This window comes from Bos javanicus, chromosome 9 (genome assembly GCF_032452875.1).
Source record: "Bos javanicus breed banteng chromosome 9, ARS-OSU_banteng_1.0, whole genome shotgun sequence".
NCBI lineage: Eukaryota > Metazoa > Chordata > Mammalia > Artiodactyla > Bovidae > Bos > Bos javanicus.
The window spans coordinates 93,482,648-93,500,104 of NC_083876.1; the positions used below are offsets into that span (position 1 = coordinate 93,482,648).

The following is a 17,457-nucleotide window of genomic DNA, read 5'->3' on the forward strand; positions in this document are numbered from 1 at the left end:
GTGCTACCAGCAGCCTGCTCCAGAGTCTCACAGTTGCTTTCTCTCAGGAAGTTTTTCTCTATGTTTGACGAAAAATCACTGGAAAAAACATAGAACTTTGGTTCTCTACAGTGGATGTATGCTGTATCATACTTTATATACTCCGTAGCTGTGTCTAAAGGTTCACGAATAAGTTTCAGAGACTGAAAATTGTCTTCCCTCTTTATCTTAGTTTGTCCTTCAGTGATACTTTTATTTTAAGGCGGTTGTAGGGGAAGATAGAAGCAGTTCAGCCTTTGAATCCCAGCTGTTGGTTCTTTAAGTGCTCTTCATTCTTGTTAGAAGTTCTCACCCCTTGTTTATTAAATATGGTGTGTGAGTCACTCAGTCGTGTCCGACTCTTTGCAACCTCATGGACTGTAGCCCACCAGGCTCCTCTGTCCATGGAGTTCTCCAGGCAAGAACACTGGAGTGGGTAGCCATTCCCTTCTCCAGGGGATCTTCCCGAACTAGGGATTGAACCCGGGTCTCCTGCACTGCAGGCAGATTCTTTACCGTCTGAGCCACCAGAGATTGGCCACTCAGAATTCTAGCAGTCGCATACTTAATTGTACTTGTGATTTTTTTTTTGAACATTACTCTTTTCTTCTAGTAATATTTTGCCACCTAGAGTAAAACTCTTTAGTTGAGACTGCTAATTATGAGGAGATAATTTGTAAATGATTGAAAAGTTAGGTGAGAGCTGTAATTCCCCCCCCTTTTTTTTTTAAGTTTTAAAGCTAATTTCCCCATAGATGAGGGGAAGAAGGCCCAGGCAGGCAACTGCTCAGGTCCTGATCACCAGTTGGTTTGGGGCTGACAGTTCTGTGTGGGACTCTGGCCACAGGGAGCGAGCAGGGGCAGTGGGGCAGTGGAGGCCGCCGCTCCCTCTCCCTGTACCTTCCTTTCTGCCACATTTCCCTGAAGGGAAATTTGGAGAATCATTTCCAAAGGAGCTCTTCACGGCAAGCTACTGGATGAACCTTTTCCTCTGAATGAGTTAGTCTTTTTTTTTTTTTAGATTAATTAATTTATTTTAATTGGAGGATAATTACTGTATTACAATGGTTTTTGCTGTATATCAACATGAATCCGCCACAGGTATACATGTGTCCCCTCCATCCTGAACCCCCCTCCCTCCCCACCTTTCCCTCCAGGTTGTCACAGAGCACCAGCTTTGGGTGCACTGTGTCATACATCAAGCTCGCCCTGCTTCTTCTACACATGGTGATGGATATGTCTCAGCGGCACTCTCTCGAATCATCCCACCCTCTCCTCTCCCACTCAGTCCAAAAGTCTGTTCTTCATGTCTGTGTCTCCTTTGCTGCCCTGCATGTAGGCTCGTTGGTACCATCTTTCTAGATTCCATATATATGTATTAATATACGGTATTTGTCTTTCTCTTTCTTGAATGAGTTAAAGTCTTGTTAGAGGTTTAAGACATTGGCTTATTTTGCAATCCCAGAGTGGGAGTCTTAACATTCTTCACAAATGTGAAGAATGATTACCTGGGAATATTTTTTTTCATTGTTTCCTTCCCACATACATAAGGCTAAAAGTGGAGGATGTACACTTTTAAAAGTGGAGTTATGTAGAATAACCGCAGTTTTCTTTGCTTTTTTTTTTTTTATTTACTCCCCATGGTTCATATACGCTTTTGAAATCCAATAACTCTTGGATTTATTTGAAGGGACAAATTGCTAAAGATTACTCACCAATGTTTTAGCAAATTTTTAATTAAGATTTTAGATTAGATATTTTACTGCTAACCAAAAAAAAAAAAAAGCCTAATTCTGTTCAAGCACAACTCTTTCTGATAATGAAAGGAAAATAGGGTATCTGCTAAGAAACTGAATGCCCTGGCTATCAAACTTCCATATTTGGGAGTTTAATCATAATTGAAACTTGTAAATAATCTGTACTGCTCTTTTACTTTTTCATTTAATTATAGCCTTGAAATGACATATCTTGTTTTGAAATCTAAAAGGCTAAAAAGAACTGCTAATGCATGTTTGAGTGTGTGTAACATTTTAAAGGGGAATCATACAGCGTACTCCCAAGTTCATGTGATCGTAGGTGTAGGCTAATTAATAGCTTTGGAAAGGAAAAAAAATGGTGCAGGTTTTGGTGAAGGTTATTAGAGCACATTTATTTTGTTAGCTTTAGTCTGTGTTTGGTAAGGAATATTCAGTGAGTTGCTTTATTTGCGAATTTTGGATAATTATAAATTTGGTCTGCAAACAAGGTCCTGGCACAGTGATTGGCTACTGGTCCTATCCTTCTTCTCTTAGGCTAAGGCAATTGGCCAAGGATTGTTGTGGTCATGACTGCTGGTGTTCTTCTGGGAAAAAGTTGGAAGATAATGATGACATTGAGTTTTTATTGAGTGGACATCACCACCTAGGCATGGCTTTACTTTGGACGACCTCCAAAGCTTTCTGTGCTTGGTTTGTGAACCTCTAATGAGCTGAATCCAGTTCATTTAATATTGCTCATATATTTCTGCAAAGGATTAAAATGCAGGAATTCAAGTTTGTAAATTGAGTTGCCCACTTACCAGCTGAGTGGTAAGTTGTCTTTGGCTCAGGGGTCACAGTTTTGATTCCTGGCTGGCATTCTATTCCTGTGATAGGAATTTTAAATGAGTATGTGTTTGAAAGAACCACAGTGCGTATATGAAATTTAACATGCTGAGTATCACTGCTTACTTTTTATCTCTGAGGGTCAGGGGGAACTGGCCACTGACTGTTGGATTTTAGTGACCTAGTGATTCTTGATTTGTATGGTGATAATTTTATTTTTGAAATATACTCATGACTGGGTCTTTGAAGCATGACCTGATAATAGTACATCATTTTGGTATTTATTAACTGGAACTAGACTTGTGGTCTTTCACTTGCTGATTCTCTCACATCATCAGGCAAATACATAGCTAAAAAGATTAGTTTTGCACGGTGCCCTGGAAACTAGTCTACTTGGGTTTTTATTGAGCTGAGAGGGGAAATGAATTTTCTATGCCTCTGTGAAGAATGTTCTGCCTCTAGGCTCCTGGAATTCAAACCTGGGATGGTTAACAGAAGTACACTGGTTGATTTCATCTAATACAGAGCTACATAGAGGATATATAATCTGTGGGGCTGCTAGAATCTGCTTCTGTTTTTTTAACTTAGACACCAGTGTGTCTTTTGCGGGATCAGGGATGTGGGTAAGCAAATGTTGTATTTCCTTTTTCTTGTCCTTTGTGATTGTAAATGTGTACATAGGCCTATGCTGACTTGCTCTAAAAAAGATTTTTCATAGAAATGGCACCAAGAAGAAATAGCTTACAGAAGCAAAGTTATATTTATTTGTGTCAAGCAGAGTTCAATCATGTTGTCTGAGATTTTTCCTGAGTTATCAAGGGTTAATTGAATTGATATTTTAACTCTTTGTATCTTGTTGCAGATGTTTGTATAACCTGATACCTGTTGGATTATAAAACCAACCCTGGAATTATAAAACAGGGAAAGAGAAAGAGGGCAGAGTGGGGATTTTAAGTTCATGAGTGCTTTTGTAATGGGAAAACATGACTTTTTAGTTTTGAAACGCACATGTGTATTGTAAAGACCTTTACAACAGCAAGAATATGGACCATGGCAAAATTAAATAGAATTTGTTATTTTTGTTAAGGTGACCCATTTGCCCTTACCACTTTCAATCTAAATAACAACTGAATTTAAAACTGAGGTTGTTTTGAAAAAGACTTTAAAAATGAATAGATGTTTTAATTTTTGTCTTTATCTTCTACACCCTCTGGATATGTATTTTGCTATGTGTTTTTGGAGTGAAATATTTGTTTCAGAACATAAGCATTTTATTTGGTACCATCCTAACAGCCAAAACACTTCTTCCAGGGCAAATGTTTATTTTGGCAGCAGATGTTTCTAAAAGGAGACAAACATTACAATTGTTTGGCTAAAATAAATGTTTTCTTTGGGGTTATTAAGGAGCCAAGTGAGTTCTAGGATTCCCACCTATGTTACTTTGTATTGTCAGTTTATTCTGGGAAAAAAATTGCTTTTTAAAATATAGTTAAAATCAAAACATACCTTTAGCTGTATTTTTTAAAAATACAGTTTGATATAGTTTAAACAATGTTTTTGAAAAGTTAGGAAGAATGGAGTGATGAGGACTGGTAAAATTCTTAAAAATTCCAGTTTTTTGACATGAAATGTTCATTTATACTTAGTCTCTGAATCCTAAGCATGAATTCAGTGTGCTCATTCACTTCAGTCATGTCCGACTCTTTGCGACCCTGTGGACTCTAGTCAGGGCTTCATTTTGCTTTTCTCTCTAAACAGCGTAGACCTCCTATATAAGGAGCATAACAGGGTGTGATAGGGTGAGAAAGAAAGGCTTGACAGTGAAGTAAATGAAGGCTTAACACAATGGAGAGGAATGGGTGCCTGGTGTCTGTTTTACATTCAGAGTCTTAAATTTTTTTTGATAGTTCATATTCACTCAGAGACACCTACCTGGACAAAATATACTGTAGTTTAGTCGCTGAGTCCTGTCCGACTCTTTGCGACCCCATGGACCATAGCCCGCCAGGCTCCTCTGTCCATGAGATTTCCCAGGCAAGAATACTGGAGTGTGTTGCCATTTCCTTCTCCAGGGGATCTTCTCTACCCAGAGATAGAACCTGTGTCTCCTGCACTGGCAGGTGGATTCTTTACTGCTGAGCCATCAGAGAATCCCCAAGTGATCCACAGATTAATGTAATTTCTATAAAAATCCCACAAGATGTTTTTAAAATATAGATAAGCACATGATAAAATGTATACAGAAAACCAAAGGAAAAATGGCCATGGGAAGCTAAATCATTTTTAGAACGTATAAAGAAGATAGAATTACATATATTAAACATGTATTTTATATGTGTAGCTATATACACATATAAACACACATTAATAAAAAAGGGTAAACTTTTGGGCTAGTAACATAGTGAATGCTTTGAGATTTCTTTTGCTCTCTTACAGCATTTTTATCTAAGAGACTTGGAGCAAAACTGTTTTGCTTGTACACCTGAAATGTTTGGAACTCTTTCAGTGGATTGCAGATTTATATAAATAATCGCCTTTTGTTGGCCACATTTTGTCTCGATTTCCTCAGTTGTTCTTCATCAGTGAATATGAAGGTATTTAAAGTTTACTAGCAAATACATTTACACCTCACATTTCTGCTTCCAAGGAGATAGCAGATGCTACTGTCTTTGATGCCAAAGTTCCCTGTAGATGGAGTTTTGTACCAAGAAAATATTTTTGAAAAGATCTGTAGGTATGGTAATTTTTATTTGTGCCCATATCAATTGCATCTGAATATAAGCACTTCCTGCTTTCCTGGTTTTCTGAGCTCCACAGGTGACTCCCCCTGTGCAGCTGAGGTGAACAACCAGGTATCAGAGAGCAGCCCCAAAGCAGCTTCCTGGTGTGCAGCTGTACTCAATGGGCGCTCCTTCTCTAGTCCTCCTCCAGTGAGTCAGAGACTCACCACTGCTGAAAGGGTTAAAGAACCAGGAGTTGGGACAGTTGAGTCCTTGTCAATTAAATGCTCCATCTGTGTGCAATATTGGAAAAATCTGTATCTCACTCTGCTCATCTGCTAAGTGGTTCTGACTATAAGATCTCCCAGCTTGGATTTTCCTTTTAATAATCATAAGTTAATGTCTTTTTGTTTTGGATTTTGGAGTCTTGTCATTTCAAATAGTCTTCTGAAATTTATGGGTTGATGCTTGACAGGTTGTACTAATACAACTACTAAAGCAAATTCTTTAAAATTCTTTCTAAAGAAAGCTGTATCTTCTTCAAAGATTAACAAATTGTTGTAATCAGTACAATAAATTATTTTCTAACTATTTTTAAAATGAAAATTTTCTCAGTGAATGTCTTTCTTCTGAATATCTAATGTGTGTTAGATATGTAAATTTTTTTAATATGTAGAAAATCTTAAGATTGAGATACTTGCTTTACTTGGAACCACAAAAAGAAGCAAAGAGAGCCAGTAATTACTTACACATTTTACACATTATAACTTTCTAAGTAGTTCTGAAAATAGTATATGCTGAACAACGTTGGGATAAGATGTAGCAGTGAATTCTAAATAGAAATAATACGTGTTAAAAGGTTTGTTCTCTGCCATTCCTTTAACTCCTCTTTAACCTCCACGAAGAAGAGTTGGATGGCTTTGTTTTTTTTAAAGCAGGTTTTTTTCATAAGGGTAAAAGAAGTCTTTTATGCTCCGGGAAGAAAGTGAAATTCTTCCTGGTAAAAGAGTTGTTTATGGCAGTGTGATTATTTTTATATGCAGCACATTTATTAAGGCCATTTGCCCTTAGAGTTTTGAAACATCTGTAAAAGTTAAAACTGTAGTTGTGAATGGAACTAGAAAAAGACGTTAGTAGAGGGAGAGAAGAGAAGAAGGATTGGTGGGGGCATGGAGGGAAGAGGGGACTCAGAAAGAGCAGGAAGCTGCAGGAGTCTTGTTTCTCCCGGGGAGGCCGTGGACGCCTCACTAGCGCAGGGGACCTTGCTCGGTCCAGGTTTCTCTGACCTCAAGAGGAACTCTGCGTGAGCCAGGTGTTAGAAAGTTCCTGGACACTCTGGAGCTGGGATTTGAGTGTGGTTAGTGTGTACATATAACATGAACATCCTTTGCCTACTAATAAAGCCCCAAACTCAAACTCCATAACAGTAGCAGGTGTTAGCCAGCTTCCCATTTCCCAGATACTTTTTTTGTAGGGAAAAAAACAAAATCTAGAAAACAGATTGCTCCAAAGATTTAGCCAAATTGGTCTCCCTTTATTGGTATTAAATCATTAAAAGAATACTTAAAAAAAAAAAAAACAAAACTACCAAACACATCAGTAGAATTGGCTCTTCACGGTTAGTCAAAGGCACTGTCTTTGTTCTAAGAAACATCAAACATTCAGAACCTCAAAGTAAGATGAGTAGCAATAGCAAAAAAAAATTATTGGAATTAAAATGCAAAAAATCTATCATTGCTGAGGTAATTAAGATTTACTTAATGGCCCTGAGACTGAAAAAAAGTCTAGTTCTGCCTGGATGGTTGTAGGAGCTAGTCCCAAGGAGGGCTGGGGAGATGTCTGCTGGGAAGGAAACATCAATTTGAGATGCACCACAGAAGAGACAGCCAAGCAGAGAGAGTTCCCAGCACTAAAAGCAAAAAGTCCCTTTCTCCTGTATTTCATCACCATCATTGCTGCCAGAGAGAACTGAAGGAGAGGTAGGGGTCAGAACAACTTTTCGTCTGTGGGCTTCGGAATACTTTCATAAAACAGTCAGCCAGAAGGGAAACTTCCCTTTCCTGTCATTGCTCTGCTGCTTTGAAATTTCCAATAAGATTTGAGATATCCCAATAACCTGGGTATTTGCATCTTTGGGGGTTCTTCCCAGCATTCTGGGCTTCATAAAGAAACATGACTTCCCTTTTCTGCTTCCCACCTTATGTCCCTTGCCACTGGTCAGCATCTTGGAAATGAGAAGATCTCATTCCCTGGTAGGTGGCCAGATTTTGGTGGTTGGGGAGGGGAGGAAAGACAGAATTCCCTTCCACGGCACTGGGCTGCCAGAGAGCTCCCTTGCTTGTGCGCTGTTGGCTCTGACTGAGCTCTCCCCCATTCCTCTTCCTTGCTGGCTTCAGAAATAAAGGGAGGAAGGAGGGGTAACTGGCCCCATCTTCACAACATCAGGTGCATCTCAGCACAAAAGTCTGAGAATGGCAGGTAGAGGACGTTTTACTCACGCGTGCAGCAGGTCACAGAGTGATAAAGTGCCAAATGAGCAATGAAGCAGAGGGATCCAGGAGGCGTTCAGTTCTGACCACTGCTGCCCAGGGCTGCAGAAGTGGGGCAGCTGGCAGCTGTGGTCAATCCACCAGCTGTGGTCACACCAGCTGTGGTCAGTCTATCTGGACGAGTTTAAGTCCTCTGGGGGCATCCTAGCTGCAAGGGAGGCTGTGGGTTTGAGTTCTGAGTTCAAAACTTGAGGGCAGAGCTTTTGGTGGTGAAATCTTTGTAGAGAACACTTGACAGTTCCAAAGGTTCTCCTGTGTAAAAAAATATCCGCTCCCCCTCCTCCTACAGTCTTCCTGACTCAATAAATGGCAGCTTCGTGCTTCTGCTTTGCTTGCCCAGACCAAAACTTCACAGTCATCCTCTCTTCCTCAGCCTTTCAATCTGTTAAATAATCCCATTGCCCCTTCTTTTAAAATAGATCCAGGAACTGACTATTTCTCTCAGTCAAAACCTTGAGGGCTAGCATCCTGGCCAAGCCCCCATCTCCCATTGGGATTATCACAGTGGACTCCAGAATGGTCCATTTAGAGGGTACACTTGGCCTTGCCTTTGGACTCCCCTCTTCCTTCAGGGTGCCCGAGGCTGCACTCCTACCTGCCACCCCTCAAAACTGCAAACCCTGTCCTTCCACCATGTCTTTGTGTTGGTTCTTTCTTTGGCCAGGTCTTTTTTGTAAATCATGCTATTTCTAGCTTTCTGTTCAAAGCCATGTTAATTTGAGATGCCCTCTCCGACTTATTCCAGTGAAGTCACACATTTCTCCCATCAGGCTGCTCCTCTTCCTCTGTGGTGCTCATCATGCCCTCGGTGGTGGCTCACTGCACCAGGGTGCTCCTCCCCCTTGATGGTGCTCACTGCACCAGGTCGCTGCTCCCCCTCAGTGCTCCTCCCCCTCCGTGGTGCTCCTCCCTGTCTGTGGTCTCGCGGCAATGGGCCCTCCTCCCCCTCCATGGTGCTCACTGAGCCCGGGGTGCACCTACTCCTCTATGGTGCTCACCACGCCAGGGTGCTCCTCCCCCTCCATGGTGCTCATCACGCCAGGGCACACCTCCCCCTCGGTGCTGCTCACCATGCTGGGGCACTCCTCCCATTCGATGGTGCTCCTCCCCCTTTGTGGCACTGTGGTGCTCACCATGCGGGGCTCTCCTCCCCCTCTACGGTGCTCACTGAGCTGGGGTGTGCCTTCTCCTCTGTGATGCTCACCACGCCGGGGTGCTCCTCCACCTGCGTGGTACTCCCCACACTAGGGTGCTCCTGCTCCGCCATGGTGTTTCTCCGTTGCTGTGGTGCTCCTCCTCCTCGGTGGTGCTCACCACCCGAGCATGGCTGCTCTCGTTAGGACAGAATCTCCGGATCGCAGGAGCTGGTTTTTGCCTGGCTGTAGCCCTTGTCTTCCTCAGTGACTCAGTGATAAGAAAAGCCCTGCCTGCCAATGCAAGAGACATGGGTTCGATCCTGGGTCAGGACGAAGAAGGAAATGGCAACCCACTCCAGTATTCTTGCCTGGGGAATCCCACAGACAGAATTGATGCTTTTGAACTGTGGTGTTGGAGAAGACTCTTGAGAGTCCCTTGGACAGCAAGGAGATCCAACCAGTCCATCCGAAAGGAAATCAGTCCTGAGTGTTCATTGGAAGAACTGATGCTGAAGCTGAAACTCCAGTACTTTAGCCACCTGATGCGAAGAACTGACTCATTTGAAAAGACCCTGATGCTGGGAAAGATTGAGGGCAGGAGGAGAAGGGGACGACAGAGGATGAGGTGGTTGTATGGTATCACCGATTCAATGGACATGAGTTTGGGTAAACTCCAGGAGTTGGTGATGGACAGGGAGGCCTGGTGTGCTGCAGTCCACGGGGTCACAAAGAGCCAGACACGACTGAGCGACTATACAACAGCCAGCCCATCGTCTAGAGCAGTTCATGGCACTTCACAGACATTTTCAAACCCCTGGAGGGAAGAATTTGCAGAACTGTAGTAGCCTCTGGCCAGTGAAGTCCGTCGACCCCAGTGCCGAGAGGTGCAAGCAAGGTTAGCAGCTCATCTGCCACCTGAGCTCGGCCCGGGGCGGAGGGGGGCTGGGGCCCGGGGTGGCGCGCGCTCAGCGCCACCTCCCTGTTGTCTGCCTGAGCTCAGGGCTCAGGTCCTCTGCTGACCGGGTCGGAAGCCTGCTGCCAGCCTTGGAGCTGTCCTTTTAAACCCCGTTTTTAGACTTCAGAGGAGGTTCCAGAGGCTGGTTTCCTGCTCTTGCTTACTGCACTGTATGTAGTGCGGGGTCTGCCCTCCGCTGGCTGGTGCGCACCCCGTGGACTGGGGTGTAGGCAGCTGCTCTCTAACTGCGGGCGGGTGCCTCCCTTCTGGATTCCGGGGTGCTGAGTGTGCTGCTCCAACAAGGACAGGCGAGCAGAGATGGCAGCTCAGAGCCAGACTGCTGCAGGTGTGATGCGAGCTCAGCTCTTCCCCCTAGCCCTGCTCATCTGACAGGGTTTATTGAAGGATATACCGTCCCGTCCCCGCCCCGTTTCCGCCCCCCCCGCCCCCCCTCCCCCCACCCAAATAGTTAGGATGCCGTTTATAGAAAACAGACGTTTTCCGGTAGGGATTTACTGCACCGCCGGAGGGAAGAGAATTCCTTCCCAGTGGAGGCAGAACTCTGCCCTGGGTGGTGGAAGTACGGGGGTTGCGAAGTGGTGGGGGGAACATTTTACATCCACGCTTAGACGGGATTTGTGTAAAAGTCAGTGTTTATTCATGGAAAAAAAGCCTTAACTGTGACATTTTAGTTTTCCCTAAGTGGAACTGATAAAAGTTGAACTCACTATTCTTAGTAGACGTGCTTTAAAGGGCCAGAGCAGTTTTCTCAGAACCTCAGCTTTCAGAAAGGCTGTCTTGCCCACAGAGATTTGGAACTGCAGCCTGTACACCCACCCTGTACTGTGGCTTGTTCCGGGAAGCAGGAGGTCGGGGCTGCACATAGAATGCAAGTACACCTCGGAGTAAATAGAGGTGATTTAGATGGAATTTAAAAAAAGTCATTGCCATGTGGTTTATTCTGGTTGAGGATGTATACCAGGTAAGAACATTTTCACTTTTAAGGAAGGTCAGGGTTCACTGGTCTCCCCCTGCCCCTAGTTAGCATCGTCATCTTCCTGGGCCCATTTTGCTATGGTCATCACGGGAGATGGTCACGGGGTGACAAATAACAATCGTGGTGCAGTTGTTATACTAAATACCTTTGCATTGTTGCTCATTCGCTCAGTCGTGTCTGACTCTCTGTGACCCCATGGACTGCAGCATGCCAGGCCAGGCTTCCCTGTCCTTCACCGTCTCCTGGAGCTTGCTCAAACTCATGTCCATTAACTTGGCTTAGTTCTTGGCCATGCTTCTATTTATCTCCATTAAAAATTGCTATTAATAACAGTAGCTTGGGTTTCTCAGGTGGCACTAGTGGTAAAGAACCTGCCTGCTAATGCAGGTGAGGTAAGAGACGTGGGTTTGATCCCTGGGTTGGGAAGATCGCCTGGAGGAGGGCATGGCACCCCACTCTAGTATTGCTGCCTGGAGAATCCCACGGACAGAGGAGCCTGACAGGCTACAGTCCATAGGGTCGCAAAAGTCAGACACGACTGAAGCAACTTAGCATGCAACATTTGTTAGGGCTGGTTCTCTGTCAGGCACTAGTTTTCTTGCTTCACATACATTAACTCAGTCCTCATGATGGCCTTTCAAGGTAGGTGTTAGGATCTTTAGTTTATAGATGAGGAAACGGAGGTGAGAAAGAGGTTCATTCATCAGGTTCAAATTGAGGTGCCTATTGAGTGGCACAGCACGGACTTCAGATTCTTGGCTCTTGAACTCTGGGCCCATGCTGGTGCTACATTTTATGATACTGGTGAAACTGGAATGGTTCTCATCACTGAGACTAGGGTTCATTTGAGTTCTTGAATAATAAGACATTATAGTTAAGGCAGCTTCATTCTGACATTGCATATTAGTTTCATGGAATGTCCTTTGTGAGTTTTATCAAGTTGGAAACTGAATGTTACCTCCCATGTCTATCACACTTAGAATTTTTTTTTTAATTGAGGTCAAATTCACATAACATAAAACTAACAGTTTTAAAGTATACCATTCAGTGACACTCAGTACATTCACACCATCACCTTTCTCTAGTTTCAAAACATCTTTGTCATTGCCATGAGACCCCCTGTACCCATTAAGTGTCACTTCCTAGTTTCTTCTCTTCCTCGGTCTCATCCATGTGACAACCACTAACTTGCTTTCTGTCTCTGTGGATTTACCTGTTCTGAATATTTCATATAAATGGAAGCATACAATATGGGTCCTTTTGTGTCTGAGTACTTTCAGGGACTGTCCCAGTGGTAGCATGTATTGGTGCTTCATTCCTTTTTTTGTCTGAATGTTACTCCACCATGTGGATAATACCACATTTTATTTATCCATTCATCTGTTGATGGACATTGGGTCATTTCTACTTTTTAGCTATTATGTATAGTGCTATTATCAGCATTTGTATACAAGTATTTATTTGAATGCCTCTTTTCAGTTCTTTTGGGTATATACCCAGGAGAAGAATTTCTAAGCCATATGGTAATTGTATGTTAAACTCTTTTAAGGAGCTGCCAGACTGTTTTCACAGCAGTTGTACCATTTTACATTAGAATCGCAGGATTTTAGCCCTGATCTGCTATTTACTGAGGCCAGAGCGTCTTACCAAACCCCCTCCATATATCACACAGTTCTCATCAAATCTATGAGGGATGTACTACTACTTACTTTGGCTGTGGGGAGACACGAGTGGTTAGGTAGCTTGCCTGAGGTCATACAAGCATTAATTGAGAATTCTGCTTTTCCTTTAGATAGATGACCTTAAAGACCACCTAGCCCAAGGTGTCTTTGTGTTCCACTAGTGTTAGGCAGGATCATTTTGGGTAGCATGTATATACAACATTCAGTAACACTGGATTGTACAGTAAGAATTCACCTGTCCGTTTTGTCTTTCTTTTGAACTGAGATGTGTTGAACACCGTTCCCAAACTTCATGGCCCCCCCCCTCCCTTTCTTCATTTTCTAAAGAATAGGCCTCAGTCTAAAAGCCTTGGGCAGGCATCAGCATCCAGTTAGAAAGTAATCAAAGTGTATTGTCTTTATAATACTTAGTTTTGTGATCTCCTGTTTATGATAAGTAATACTGGTTTTCTATTTATGGTAGTAAACACAAAGTTTTCTTTTAAAATAATTTAAAGTGGTGACTGAAAAAGCTCATGCTATACGTTGAGTGCACACACTCGAAGGTTAGCTCAGCGTACACACGTTGAATGTCTGCCTTGTGTCCTGTGCTGCACTAGGCACTGAGGAATGTATAGCTGACCATATTCAGGTCTTTGTTCCCGAGACGCTCTGCAGAGAGCTAAGTTGAGTTGCTTACTCACTGAGTAGTGCGTAGTGAGCGCAGGTACTGATGTTTAACCGCGGCACTATGGCAACAAGCAGAACACATTGGGGTATCACTGGGTGGGGACAGGAAGAGGGAAGTGGGCATAGTGTTAGACTATAGGTGTGAATACAGACTGATTCTAACAGGTCCCTGCATGTGTGCTCAGTCATGCCCGACCCTTTGCGACCCCATGGACTGCAGCCCACCAGGCTCCTCTGTCCATGGAATTGTCCAGGCGAGAATACTGGAGTGGGTTGCTATTTCCTTCTCCAGGGGATCCGACTCATGGATCGAACCCTAGTCTCCCATGTCTCCTGCATTGGCAGGCGATTCTTTACCACTGTGCCACCTGGGAAGCCCATAAGAGGTCCCCACTGGATTTTAAAAATTGGTCTTTTGGATTCAGATAAATACCATTATCTCATATACATGCCCATTAGTTTTTTTTTTTTTTTTTTTGAATTATTGAATTAAGGGACTATTATCAGGATCCTTAATGGTTTGTTCACTTATTGTCACCAGACATTTATTGGTAACTGTAGGGAAACTCAAGATGCTCAAGGAAAGCCATGTGTAGGTACTTAGACAAATGTGCGCTGAGTATGTGGAGTAGATTTGGGTAACATGCTCCAGGAATGCTAGAGCTGCGTGGGGGAGGGGAGGCAGCTTCCTGGAGTAGGTGCGTTGGACCTGAACATTGGAGTAGAAGTTCGCTGGGTCTGGAAGAGGAAAGCAGGGGTGCTTCTCAGTTCAGTTAGGCTTTAAATGATCTTTTCATGAAATTTACAGATTTTTTCCACATTTTAAGTTTAAGTACAAGCATAGATTCTAACTTTTATATTTTTTTCTCGTGCTCCCAAATTTTCCTTTCATCTTTGCACATCTTGGTGCCTTGATGGATCGGTTCAGAAAGTACCAGGGCTCCTGCATGCAGGCTGGCTGGATCTTGTTTGATTTTTAAGGGGAGAAGCTGTCTCTCCATTGTTAGGCTTCCAAAATGGAGAAGATTATTAAAATAAATGTCTCAAGAGGGGATGGAAACATAGAATTGTTTTAATAAGTAGACCTTTTAAAAATGGCCTTTGATTTCTATTGACCTTATTTTCTTATGCCTCAGATTATTATGCAAAACTGTGTCTGCATCATACAGTTACGCCTCTGTAGCAGTTTATACTCAAATAGTGAATATTCACCTGTGCAGTCTACATTGCTGATGAATTTTGCTTTTAGAATAGGAACCTGCCAAAAATCTCAAGTAATATTCAGATAACATAATCAGGACTCTGAACTTTAATTCTGGTGTGTTTAACTAGGTAAATGATGATATGGAAATATATAAAGAAGCTAAGTTTTGAATAAAAACTTAAATATTGTTTATTTTCCTCCTTAAATGAATTTACTAGTTGTTCGTCTCTGACCTCTGCTTTATAAATAGGAGTGTAAAAAGCTGCATCTTTCATCAATTTTTCTGATTATTGTCAATTTTATCTGTTATTATTGGATACGACTGAGTGACTAACACATTGTCCTGATAACATATTAATAGATAGCATATCTTTTCTTGTTTTTTATTACCGTTTTTATTAGTATCCATTGCATTGTTTTTATATTAAATGGCCTTAAATGATATTAAAAATTAGTTACATGGAAATCCAGGGCAACATATGAATTAAATCAGATGATTTCTTTTCAAGGTAAAGATGGAAGGGATGACTTACCTTGTTTTAAGTTGATTACCTTATCCTTATAATTCTAATATGATTATGGAAGGTTGAAAATCCTAGTGAACCCTAGTGGCTCATCTGCCATTTGGAAACCCGAATGTGAACTTAGGTTTTGGCTGCTTTGCCAGATATGCACACTTCAAACGCTCCTACAGATAACATATGCTTGTTATATCCAGCAAATTATTTATAAAGATTATATTAAGAAGGAAATCAGTGTCAGTGTCAGTTTTTGTAAATTTTCCCTTGTTCCCATTGCAGTTTTACTTTAGTTTGGTCTGGTGCACGGACCATGGGGTCAGTCTGATTGGCTGGGCAATGCAGCTGAGCTCAACAATCTCTTCTTAATGGATTATCATATTCATTCTGAAGGATCTTCTTTGTACTTAAAAAAATGCAGTGTGCTTTAAAAATTAGTCTCACAGATATTTAACATTGGTTGAACATCTGGCTACAAATGAGGAGTATTAAAGCGGGTCTGCAGTGTGCTTCCCCCTCAATAGGAAGGACTTGCCATCCAGGGGCTCACAGTCTAGTAGAGGAGACATCTAAATGAAAAGTTGCCTCAATATGTGTACACAGTTTAAAGAATAGTATTATAAGGCTTCTTGAGAAAAATACCAATCTCTCCTTGCCCATGAGTTTCATAACCTGGAGGCATCCATTTTTAACTCATAATGATTTATTCTGGTCCTTAAATCCATTTCTAAATGACATGATTATATTGGTATTTTTTCTTTTTTTCAAATTTAGACTGTATGTGTTAATTTTACTATGTAAAAGTTAACTCTTTTACACTGTCTTGCCTTAAAATTCCATTTCTGATACCATTAAGGCTAAATCAGCATTCATTGTTTACATTAATAAGACTCTATAAAATGACTATCTTTAGTTGGGACATGAACTATGAATATAATTCCTCACTATACAGTTGTTTGTTATCCTGGAGTTGATAATTGCCTCACTGTTTTATTTTTGAAAAGTATATTTATATATATCACCAAATGATCTTCATTCTCTGATAAAACTGAACAGGTCCTCTCAGTAAGGTAGACCCCATGAATTAATCAACTCTGTTCAATGTTTTTCATGTTCTTGGATGCCCACCCTCTTTTAAATAGCTGTTTTATATTTGGAGAAATGCCTTACATTGAAAAACTCAGCTTCTGCACTTCAGAACCCAAATTCATAGCCTCCCGTGCAGCTAGGATGCATTCACATGACTTAAAGTCTTTCAGTTAGACTGACCATGGCAGATTTTGATCTGGAATGAAGCATGTTGCATATTTCCAAATTTCTGTGGCTTTGGGAAGCAGTGGTTGTGTCCCCAGGCAGAATGGGAATCTGTGTGCCTCATTCTCCATTCTAAACTCCAGTACTCTCACATCTTGCTGCATATGTGTAGTAAAATTTCCCTTAACCATCATTCTTAGAATGTCTTTGGCCTGAATCCATGTCTTCGTGTATTTCCTCATTTTAGCGGCTTTATTCTCCAGTACCTGGAGGAGGGCAGGGCAGCCTGCTCCAGTATTCTTGCCTGGAGAATCCCCGTGGATTCTTCGGAGGAGCTTGGCGTGCTACAGTCCATGGGGTCACAAAGAATTGGACACAGCTGAGCGACCAAGTGCAAAGCACAGCATGTTCTCCAGTAACTCCTTAAGAAGGGTGCAGGAGAGGAAAGTTTCCCTGCATGTCAGAAAGATGTGTTTTCTGTCACTATACGTGACTGGTGGTTTGGTTGAGAATAGAACTCTAGGTTGGAAATAATTTTTCTTTGTAAATTATTGTTTGATCTCTAATTTTCTGTTGAGATATCTGTGCCTTATCCTTTTTATGTCACCTAATTTTTCCTCTCTGGTGACTTTAAAAGCTTTTTCTCTCTCTGATTCTAAAATCTTGATGAACCCTGGAGTTGAGATTTTTCTTTTCATTTTGCTGAACCAATCCAGTGTGAAACTCAATTCTGGGGAGTTTTGGGAGAAATTTGGAAAATTTCTTTGACAATTTCCTCATTTTGGTTTTCTATGCTCTGTCCTGGAACTGCTCTTAGTTGAATGTTAGAAATCCTGGATTTGTTTATTTATTATTTAATTCTTTATGTTTTAAACCTCCCCTTCTATCCTTTTTCATCTCTGTTTTTTTTTGTTGTTGTTGTTGCTCTATTTCCTGGTAGATAGTCTTAGTTTGTTTTCTAGCCCTTCTGGTGTGTGTTTTTTTATTTCTGTTTTCATAGTTTCACTTTCCACAAACTTATTTTTGTCTTAACTGCCTTTTTAAAAATCCTGTCTTACTCTGTTTTTCCTGGATGCAGTAGTTTATCTCAGTGGAAATCATTTTAGGATCTCTGTTTCTGAAGATTTGCTCCGTAGTGTTCTTTGTCTGTTTCTTTGAGTCCTTACTGTCCTT

The 17,457-nt window shown here is 41.8% G+C and overlaps 1 protein-coding gene across 9 annotated transcripts in view; it reads left to right on the forward strand.

Annotated features, from left to right (window-relative positions):
- ARID1B (AT-rich interaction domain 1B) overlaps positions 1-17,457 on the forward strand; it is a 435,615-nt gene that overhangs the window by 50,290 nt on the left and 367,868 nt on the right. The gene's annotated exons all lie outside the window — the stretch shown is intronic.